This window comes from Rhinoderma darwinii, unplaced genomic scaffold (assembly GCF_050947455.1).
Source record: "Rhinoderma darwinii isolate aRhiDar2 unplaced genomic scaffold, aRhiDar2.hap1 Scaffold_805, whole genome shotgun sequence".
NCBI classification, from domain to species: domain Eukaryota; kingdom Metazoa; phylum Chordata; class Amphibia; order Anura; family Rhinodermatidae; genus Rhinoderma; species Rhinoderma darwinii.
Window position 1 is genome coordinate 54,479 of NW_027464370.1, and position 10,867 is coordinate 65,345.

General features: G+C 48.3%; 1 non-coding gene across 1 annotated transcript; it reads right to left on the reverse strand.

The window, feature by feature from the left end:
• Positions 1 to 262: 262 nt before the first annotated feature.
• LOC142731492 (U2 spliceosomal RNA) lies at positions 263 to 451 on the reverse strand. The gene has a single exon (XR_012878958.1). It is a non-coding gene; the product is annotated as a U2 spliceosomal RNA (small nuclear RNA).
• Between the last annotated feature and the right edge of the window lie 10,416 nt (positions 452 to 10,867).

Here is a 10,867-nt window from a genome sequence, read left to right on the forward strand (position 1 = left end):
GCTGTTCCAATGTGAAATGCCGGAAACACAGAAACACAGAAGACACACACACACACACACACACACACACACAACAAGAGGTGGCAATGTATTCATTAATTGCATTTAATAAATGAGCTCATTATCACACATGACTGTACAAATGCATTGTCCAACAGGTGTTGAAATAATGGGATTAAAAGGGGAGATCCCATCAGAAAGACAAAAACAATAGCAAACACAAATAGCACTTTTGGAATCTGATTTTAGTCAACACATAAGGGAAGGGTGCACCGGTCCTGGAAATACTGCAATACCAGGTCAATGCGTGGAGTGGACAGAGCAAGCTCTATTTCCATCTCCCTGTTCTAAAAATCCATTTAATATATGGTCCCCAGATAGGGGACGTATCAGATATTAAACTGATAAGAACAGATTTTTTTGATTGAAAATTGCTTTATTGACAATCAATCGTCATCATACAAACATTACTGCGACGCAGCGCAAGCCATGAAGCAGCAAATAATAAATAATAACAGTCGTCAAACATAACATGACAGTATAATACACAGTACAGGCTAGCCTATGCTATACATTACACCACATGCTACACTAACATTCTTGCATTCACTAAAGCCAAACAACAAAGCATTACAGACAAGTGATGGGATAGGGGAGTGGGTAGGAGGGGATAGGGAAGGGGGAAATCACAGGCCCGAAGCTTTATTGAAAGACAACACACAAGAAGGGAGAGTGGGGGGAAGGGGAGTATCAGTCCTCTTCCTCATCGACGTCCGGGCTGTCCCAGGTGGAATAGTCTCTGAGCAGGCTGTGGATCAGCCTGCGGCAGTCCTGGACGGACACACTCTCTCTCCGCAAAATCAGACGGTTCCTGGCGAACCATATAGCGTCCTTAAAGCAGTTCATAAGGCGCCAGGCTTCCTGGATTGCTCCATCCGTGGTATTCCCAGGAAATAGTCCATAAAGTACCGAGCGGTACGACAGTCTGTTCCTGGGTACTGAGTCCTTGAGTTCATGTTCCAAGGCTTTCAACAGACCCTGTGCAAAGGGGCACTGCCAGAAAATGTGCAAAGATGTTTCCTCCGTGAAGGGGCACCTGGGGCAGTACCGGGTCTTGCACAGGTTGCGGGCATGCATGAATGACCTAAGAGGCAGTCCTCCCTGGATGGCCATCCATGAAATGTCCTTGTGCCCGTTGGTCAACCTGCCAGATGACACGTTAGTCCAAACAGTCTCCAACGTGTCGGCATGAAGCCCTGGAACAGACTCCAGTGAGTCCTTTGCTCTGATGTGCTTGTGGATCGTCTTAGGTTTCCACAAGTCGGGCTTAAGACCCTCCAGTTGATGCTCCCTCACAAACCGGACGACATCTCCGTAGAACCAGGGAGCGTGCCAGTTGTAAGGGAAGGAGCTGTCCCACTTGTCCCAGCCAAAACCTCGCCAGAGGGGAAGGAGGAAGTAGCGGGACATGGCCTTGCCCGCAGAGCCGTTTGCTGTCCTCAGAGTCCTACGAACACAGTCACATACAAAAGCGATCCGCAGCAGAGTGGGAATGTCGGGTATACCCTTCCCACCTTTGCGGGGCTCCTTGTACATAACAGTCCGCTTTACTCTGTCCATTTTCGAGCCCCAGATGAAGCGAAACACAGTCCTGGTAATGGCCCTCGAGACGGTGGCAAGAGGGGGCCATGCCTGTGCAGTGTATTGTAGCACAGGCAAGACTTCGTTACGCAGGACCATTGCTTTGCCCTCAATAGTGAGTTGTCTGAGGCTCCACAGTCCGATCCTTTGGTTGACTTTGGCCAAGCGTTCTTCCCACGACTTTAGGGCTGCACCTTCCTTACCGAACCAGACTCCCAGAATTTTGATGAAGTCCGGCTTGATAGTAAACGGGAAGGAGGCAGGAGAAGGCAGGTACCACTTTCCGAAGAGCATGGCTTCCGACTTCCCGCAGTTGACTTTTGCCCCTGAAGCGCGTCCGAACTCCTCACAGGTCTGGACGAGTGCAGTCACCGAACTCTGGTCAGCGCAGAAGACGGTCACGTCGTCCATGTACAGCGAGCATTTGACCTCGAAGTGTCCTGGACCTGGTGCGGTGATCCCTCTGATCTCTCCATTCTGCCGGATAGCCTCTGCGAAGAGCTCTATAACACAAACAAAAAGGAGAGGTGAAAGAGGACAGCCTTGTCTAACCCCCGACGATACAGGAAAGGGGTCAGTCTTCCAGCCGTTCACCAGCACCGAGCTGTAAATGTCGCAATACATCAGGTTAACATACAAACAGAACAACCTGCCAAGCCGCAGCCTACGCAGAGCCTTACCCATGAATTCGTGAGAGACCCGGTCAAAAGCCTTCTCCTGATCCAGACTGACCAGGGCCGCGTGTGTACGGCGGCTTTGCATGTAATGCACCGTGTCCCTCACCAGGGCAAGACTGTCGGCCACCCTACGGCCAGGAATGCCGCAGGTTTGGTCCGATCCGATGATCTGTCCGATGACAACCTTCAGTCTGTTGGTCAATACTTTGGCGAGGATCTTGTAGTCCACGTTCAGGAGAGAGATGGGACGCCAGTTTTTCAGGTCACATCTCTCCCCCTTCCGCTTATACAGGATCGTGATCATGCCTTCTCTCAAGGACGGTGGCATTCTACCCTCCACCACCATCTCCTCATAGAGCTCCAGCAGGTCCGGACAGATCAAGTCCCCCAGCGCTACATAGAGCTCTGCTGGGAGACCATCACTGCCCGGGGTCCTGCCGGGTCTGAAGGATTTAGCGGCAGAGAGCAGTTCCTCCACCGTCAGGGGTACGTCCATAGCCTCCGTACCTGCAGGATCAAGATGATTAGTGATACCTGACAGGAATTTATCGGCGGCTTCGGGGTCAGTGGTTTTCCGGGAGTAGAGGCTTCGGTAGTAGTCTGTGACGACTCCCATCACCTCCTTCTTCCCAGAATGCATGTTTCCGGTCTCATCTCGGAGTTCCTTCAGGGGCGTGTGGCCGGCATGGAGTTTCCTGAAAAAGAACGAGTTACATTTCTCACCCTTCTCCAGGTTCTCCACCTTGGAACGAAAGATAATTCGCTTGGATTCCTCCTCAAAGTGCCTTTTCAGGCCCTTTTTGGCTTCCTCCAGCTCCTTCCTGACGTCCCAGCCGCATTGAAGGAGGTCTTGCAGGGATCGCAGCTGACGCTGCATCTCTCTGAAGTCTCTCTTCCTCTCACACGCCTGTTGACGACTTTTTGCCTGAAAGAAACAACGAAATTCAACTTTAACATATTCCCACCAGTCACAGGTTTTGTCAAAGAAAACTTTATCATTCCTCCAAACAATATAGGCGTCTCTAAGTTCCGCCAGTACCTCCTCTCTTTCCAGCAGGGCACAATTCAGCTTCCAGGAGCCAGGGCCGGGAGGAAAACCGTGGCCGATGGCACCCTGGAAGAGAATGGCCCTGTGGTCAGAGAAGAAGCAGGGGATCATGGAGTGCCCATGCTGCTTGACTGCCCGGGAGGTGAACACAAAGTCAATCCGAGAACGAAGTGAGCCATCGGGTCGGCTCCATGAATAGTTCACAGAGCCGATCCCCATGGAGCCCACAACGTCCTGCAAGGATGCTTCGGTTACCATCTCGATAAGCAGTTTGGAACTGACATCCAGCTTGATTGAAGTGCCGGAACTTCGTCCATCCTCTTCGATGGGGCAGTTGAAGTCCCCGGCCATCACCACTGCCCTAGTGGTGGCGAGCTGGGTCCGCAGGGTCTGGAATAGTTCCAGGCGCTCAGCCTTCATAGGGGGAGCGTACACGTTGATGAGCCTAATCGGCTCTCCCGCCCAGGAACCGTCTACGACCAACAAGCGGCCGCAGACGAGCTCCTGGACAGAGTCAACAGTAAATACGCTTCCCCTAATCAGGATGGCAACCCCTGCAGACTTACAGTCGCCCCCACCAGACCAGTAGGACGGGCCATGGGTCCACTGCCTGGCCAGGTGATGATATGACCTGGAAGAGGGGAGAGTACATTCCTGCAGCATAAATATATCACTCGACTGCTTGGAAAGAAAAGTTAGCACCATCTGACGTCTAGTCCTATCTCTAACACTCCTCACATTGAGGCTAAAGATGTTAAGTTTAGCAGCCATGGGGGAGAATAAAGAAGGTTAGTGCAAACGATACACCTTAGTTACCAGTCCGGTCGGGCGGATCCTCCTCGCTTGGTGGGTCCGAAAGATCCAGCAGGCCCTCTGACAAAAATTGTTCCAGGATTGTAGCCACCTGGATGTCTGTTGTGAAGTCGATGACCTCAGGTTCAGACACGAGTTCCTCCACCATCTGCTCCATTTCCTCCTGCTGCGCAAGGGAATCTTCGCAGATTTCCACGACTTGTCGCTTTGAGGACTCAGCCGCTGGGCTGTCCCTCACCTTTCTCTTCCTCTGGATGGCACCTGAGGAGACAAGAGGGGGAAAATCCTCCAGGGAGAGGACTCCAGCAGCTGGAGAGGAAGATGTTAGTGCTGCTGGAGCTGGGGAGAAGGGAGGCTGGGTTGGGAGAGGTGCAGGTGACAGGACCACTGAGATGGGTGGGTAGGAGAAGGTGAGAGCCTCAGTGGGGGTGACAGGGGTAGGGGACGGGGGGGTGGGGAGGGCCGGGCGAGGGAGGGTGGGAAGGGTAGGGCGAGGGAGGGCCGGGAGAGGGGGGGGAGGGACTGTCGTCTTCTTACCATCCTTCTTTTTCCCGGTCTTCTGTGCCGCTGGAGCTCTGGCTGGGGCGGGGTTCCCTCTGGCTGGAGCTTTCGCTGCTACAGTTGCCCAGGATCGATCCCTCTTCGGGCAGTCCTTGTAAGAGTGGGCTGCTTGTCCGCAGAGGTTGCACATTGTCCGTTTCGGGCAGTCTTTGGTCTCGTGTCCTGTTACCCGGCAGTTCTTGCAGGCGTCCTCCTTGCAGTCCTTCATCGAATGACCCTTCTTGCTGCATCTCCTGCAGATCTGCGGCATGTCCGGGTAGTAGATGAGGCCGTAGGAGTTGCCCAGCGAGAATGACTGGGGCAGGTGCTGGAGGCCGTCTTCCGCGCTTGAATCCTTGTTGAGTCGGACGATTACCGACCACTTGCCAGTCCAGAAGCCGAGTCCGTTCAGGATGTGGGTGGGTTCCCTCACCACTGTGCAGAACCGCTTCAGGAGCGTGGTGATGTCTTTGCCGGGGGTGTGTGGGTTCCGCATTGAGACCGTCACCCGCCTTTCCTCTCTTTGGACAGGGCAGTTGCCCACAAAGCGAGAGAAAGGGGATTCAGGCCTCGCCGCTTTCACCATCTCCCAGTACCTTCTGCAGATGTTGATCGAAGCGAAGGTCACGAAGAACATCCCGGTCATGAAGGCCTGGATGCTGATGGTCTCCGGCTTAGCGAAGCCCTGGTCCAGGAGCATCTTCTGGCAGAACACTTCTTCCGTCATGTCCGGCACTCTCCCGTCCACCTCCTTCAGCTTCAGGGCCACCGTCTGCTTCATCCAGGGCTCCAGGGTTGGAGCAGCCTGGTTCGGCTTCCTGGTGGCCTGTTGGCTTGAGGAGGCTTCAGGAGGAGATGTCCTGGCCTGGGCCGGCTCACCTGGTCCATCAGCCTTCTTCTTCTGGGTGGCAGGGTTGCTGGTTGAGGCCATGGCTTCTTCCAGCTGTTCCTGTCGCTTGGGGAGGATCTTCGATAACTCTTTCCCGAAGGGGGCGGAGCTATGCAAATCTTCTCCTTGCTGGCCGAGGTTCTTCCACGAAATTTCTTCCGAAATTTTTTTTTTTTTTTTTTTTTTTTTTAAAACCATTCAGTTTAACTTAAAGCAACAGTACACAAACCATTTTGCATTTTAAGGCATAAGTTGCCTTAGTCGTACATCATCATGGCTATTTTATTCCAAACAATAATAATCAAGACACAGAAAGGATTGTGAAGAACAAAAATAAAACAGGAATAAATCTTATCAATTAGCTATATTTCACCAACCTTCTCCACTTCTTAAATTTCCATATCCCCTCTGCGTCTATACCACCACCGCACTGACTATCCCAACGATAGACTACGTATAGTCTTGACAAAACCATCCTCACACACTCACCAATGGGTACCCACTTATGTTTGAAAACACCTAAATTACGTACATCCCATAAGCTTTCCATTATACACACCATAATCAACCATAAGATCCTATCACTTACTCTGTTACAAGCCCCTATAGCAAACATCGCAACCTTCCAATCCACAAACTTCACCCCAGCTAACTCCTTACAGACGCCACCCATCCTCCTCCATACCTCATACGAATAATTGCAGTCCCAAAAAAGATGCCTAACAGTCTCCCGTGAATTACACCCAACCCTTGGACACACCTCAAATCTAACTAGCATTCTCCTCCTCTGCACATCTCTAACAGGCAATATATCATGCAACGCCATCCACACTATGTCCTTTTGTCTATTGGACATACCTCTCACGCCTAACTTCTTCCAAGTATCCACAACATCCTCTCCTCGCAAACCCACAATGTTACACACAACCTCATTCACACACAATCTTTTTAGCACAGCCTTCTTATCCAGAAACCCACCCATAGGCACTGCAATCAAATCATATTTCCTAATGAACCTTTCAATCACAACATACCATACCGGACATACATAAGCAACAGGCACAGTAGCGTCTCTCTTAAACCAATTTAACCCATAAAGCATCCAACCGGCCATATACCTTACCATATACGCACTCTTATTTCCTTTCCCCAAGAGCCCCACCACTGTTTTAATATAATTTAACCCAAGAAAGACCTCCACATTCGGAAAATCCAAACCTCCATTCTCACAAGACTTATAAACATACTCACGCTTCAACTTTTCCATTTGACTTCCCCACAGAAAGGTAAACACCATTTTCTCTGACTTTTTGATTTTCCTACTAGCGGAGGGAAAAATACTAGCCACAAAAACCAAAATAGGCAAAATCACTGTCTTAATTATCAACACCTTCCCTGATAAAGTCAGGTCTCTAAGTCTCCAAAAATTCAATTTCTTCTCAATCCTCTTGCCACATTCATCCCAACTCTCATTCCCTCTCAAGTCCTCATTAAACTGTATCCCCAACACTTTTACTGCACCCACTTCATTCCTCACTCCCTCCATACTTACCCTCCTATCCCCAAAGCACTTAAAGACACACTTATCCCAATTCACCTTAAAAGCTGATGCCCCACAAAAAAAATCCAACCATAATTTTGCTCTATTCAACCCAGCCATACAATCACTCATAACCACAACATCATCCATATAACCCAGAATTTTAACGTATTTACCTCCACTCCCTGGGATCAAAAAACCTTTCACCACTTTATCTTTTCTTACCAAACACATCAAACTTTCGATCACACAAATAAACAAAACTGGGGACATAGGGCACCCCTGTCTTACCCCAGATCTCACACATACTTTTGAACTTAAATTACCATTCACCAACACTTCACTTGACACATCCCTATACAAACACTTCACACCTTCCAAAAACCTCACTGGGAAGCCCATCCTAACAAGTACAGCAAACATAAACACATGCGACACTCTATCAAACGCCTTTTCGAAATCTAACGCAAGCATCATACACTTCTGTTTCCTACTCATACAGTCCCCAATCAAATCTCTCAGCAAAACCAAATTATCAGACATACTCCTACCTGGCACAGCACAGACTTGGTCTTCACCCACAACCTTTCCTACCACCTCACGCATACGATTAGCCAAAATTTTACTAAAACATTTATAATCCACATTCAGCAGTGAAATCGGTCTCCAATTACCCAAACACTTCTTATCCCCTTTCTTATAAATCAAAACAATCACACCCTCTTTCATAGACTCACACAAAACCCCCTTATCCCATATAAACTTACATACTTCCACCAAATCCAACCCTATTATCTCCCAGGCCTTCACATAAAATTCCACAGGAATGCCATCTTTACCAGGTGTTTTATTTTTCCCCGCACTCATTATCACTTTCTTTACTTCTTCAGACGTTACATCCTCATTCAACCCCACACAATCCTCCTCTCTAAGAACATTTTCCAAACCATTCAAAACTTCATCCATCAACCCGATATCAATCCACTTTTTGCCATATAGTTCTGAATAAAACGATTCCACCACTTTTAACACATCCATACCCACTATACGCTCCCCCTTCGCATTAACAATTTCATCCATATCATCTTTCTTACCACACATTTTCTTGAAAAAAAAACCTTGTGCATTTTTCATTTTTATCTAAGAACTCCACTTTAGACCTAAAAATAATCTCCTTTCCCTTTCTTTCCAAAACTTGCTTTAACTCGTTCCTTGCCTCCTCTAGCAAATCACTCAAATCAATTCCCTTCTCACCCATCTTCCGCAACCATTCTATCCTAATATTCAATTCCTTATACTGGTTACGTTTCCTAGCAGCCTGCTTGTATCCCCATCTCACAAAAAAAATTTTAATCTGCCCTTTCATCCAATCCCACCATTTAAGCACATCCACAAAACTATCTTTTTCTCCCTTCCACACATCATACTTTCGTTTGAACTCATCCATCACTTCAACATCCTCCAATAATCTAGTATTCAACTTCCACACCCCTTTCCCAAAACAAAATTTACTACTTACCTCCACCCATACCCGTAAACATACATGGTCTGAAAAAGGTACCTCATTCTGAACCATCTTATTACACACTAAACCCTTAGATATGCAAATACGATCAATTCTTGACTCAATACCCCCTCTATCTGATTTATATGTTGGCGGTGGTGGTTTACCCAATGACAATTCGGCTGCATCTATAAAAGAAAAATCAGATATAAGTTGGTTAAGCTTTTTCCCAGTTACATCCAGACCATCCCCATCAAAAGAACAATTAAAGTCTCCCAAAAAAAAGGTAGGAATCCTTCCAGGTAAGAACAAACTTAGCTTTTCCAACAACGCCAGCCTTTTTGCTCTATCTATAGGACAATAAGTATTCACCACCCTAACCCTAACTCCCCTGCAACATACCACTGCAATTACACATCTACCTGTTTCCACCACTGTATAACTCTCCAGATCCATACCCATATTTCCTAATAGGATCCCCACCCCATCATTCTTATTGGAAGTAGATCCTGACCAGACATACTGCCCATATGGCCAATCCCCCTCCCCCAGTGACTCAGATATACCACACTCTTGCAGGCATATGATCTCTGCCCCAAGATTCCTAACATAGTCCAGCACAACAGCACGTCTAGGCTTTGATGTAATTTGCCTGACATTCAAGGATAAGACATTAAGTGTAATTTTGGGGTCCATATTTTGATCTTTTTCCGTAGATATCCACCAATACCCCACTGTTTAATCAGCCTACACCTCCTGGTGGCTGACAACCGGACACAAAGATAGCTTTGTCCACGTCTTCTCCTAAAAAAGGAAAGTCCTCAGGAAAGTGAGAAATGGGGTAGACTCCCCTATCCGGGCTCACTCCATCTTCACTCAGAGGAGACAACATGGTGCGAAGTCTCTTAGAAGATGAACCTCCTTCCTCCTCCTCAGAAGGCCTCACAAGTGCAGTTGAAAAGTCCCCTTGACCACCTTCACCTTGTTGTTCCACCAGAATTCCTTCCCAGGAAAAGACAGGCGATTTGGATATAGAACCATCCACTTCCCCATCACCTCTCAACCCAGTCAGGTCATCAGAGGGGTGAGGCAGGTCTTTCTCAACAGGTGCTACCTCCATTTCATCAGCCAGCGTATTTCCAGACCGATTTAACTCAAGGAGAGTCCCATCAGACACCAGGGCAGGCACCGACTCCTCAGTTCCCTGGGCAGCTGGGCCCTGAATCACATTAGACCTCATACTGCCAGGTTCACCTGCAACTACTTCCGCCAGAGTCCTAACCCTTCTGTTTTTAGCACGCTCTGGACAGTCTTTAAAGGCATGACCCACAATGCTGCACATGTTACACACAATTGGGTTTTTGCAATCCTTGGCCAGGTGACCGTCCTGATTACATTTGTTACAGGTAACACCTTCTTGCGTACAATCTTCGTGAACATGGCCATACCTTTTACATTTCCTGCAAAACACAGGAGGCTGGGGAAAAAATAAGTAGCCTTTGTCCCGGCCGATGGCAAAATTCCTAGGAGGGTATTTCACACCCAGAGGCCCTGAAGGATCCTCCTCAAATCTCACAAAAAATTTATGCTTCCCTGTCCAGAGGGACTCAGCATTTAACACCTGGTGAGAATAGCTGACGTAAGAGCAGTACTTCTTTAAGAAGGAAGTAATATCATCCACCATCACATAAGGATTGTACATCAAAACAACCAGTGGAACATCGTTGTTATATAAAACGGTGAAGATAAGTCCATCCAACCCAGGGTTTTGCAAGTTAGCATTAATCGCGGCATACAAGTTGTAACAAGCATTCAAACTTTTAAGAACCAAAGTGAAGCGATTACCTCTGGGATCTTGAAGACAAAGGATGTCGTTCCTACTCACGTTGAGGGTCTTGAAAATGACTTCATTCACCAGGTGTTTCAATGAAAAAAGGTCCTTCTTGTTCAAGGGTACGTCAATGCCAAATCCATTCTTGATCCGGGTTTCCCCGATCCCAGCGTATCGAAGCCTAGCTCCCATGATCGCTCGACAGTTGATCACCCAGCCTACCCCCTTATAGCAGCAGTTGGCTTAAGCCACCGAAGTGGCGATGCCAAAAGGCCAAGGGCATGACATGCTGACCTCCTCTTGACACGGGATCGTGCCAAAAGGCCGAGAAGCGATAACCCGAGCGGCCCTTGCCTTGCCCGAGCCTGTCCCATACTGCTGTTC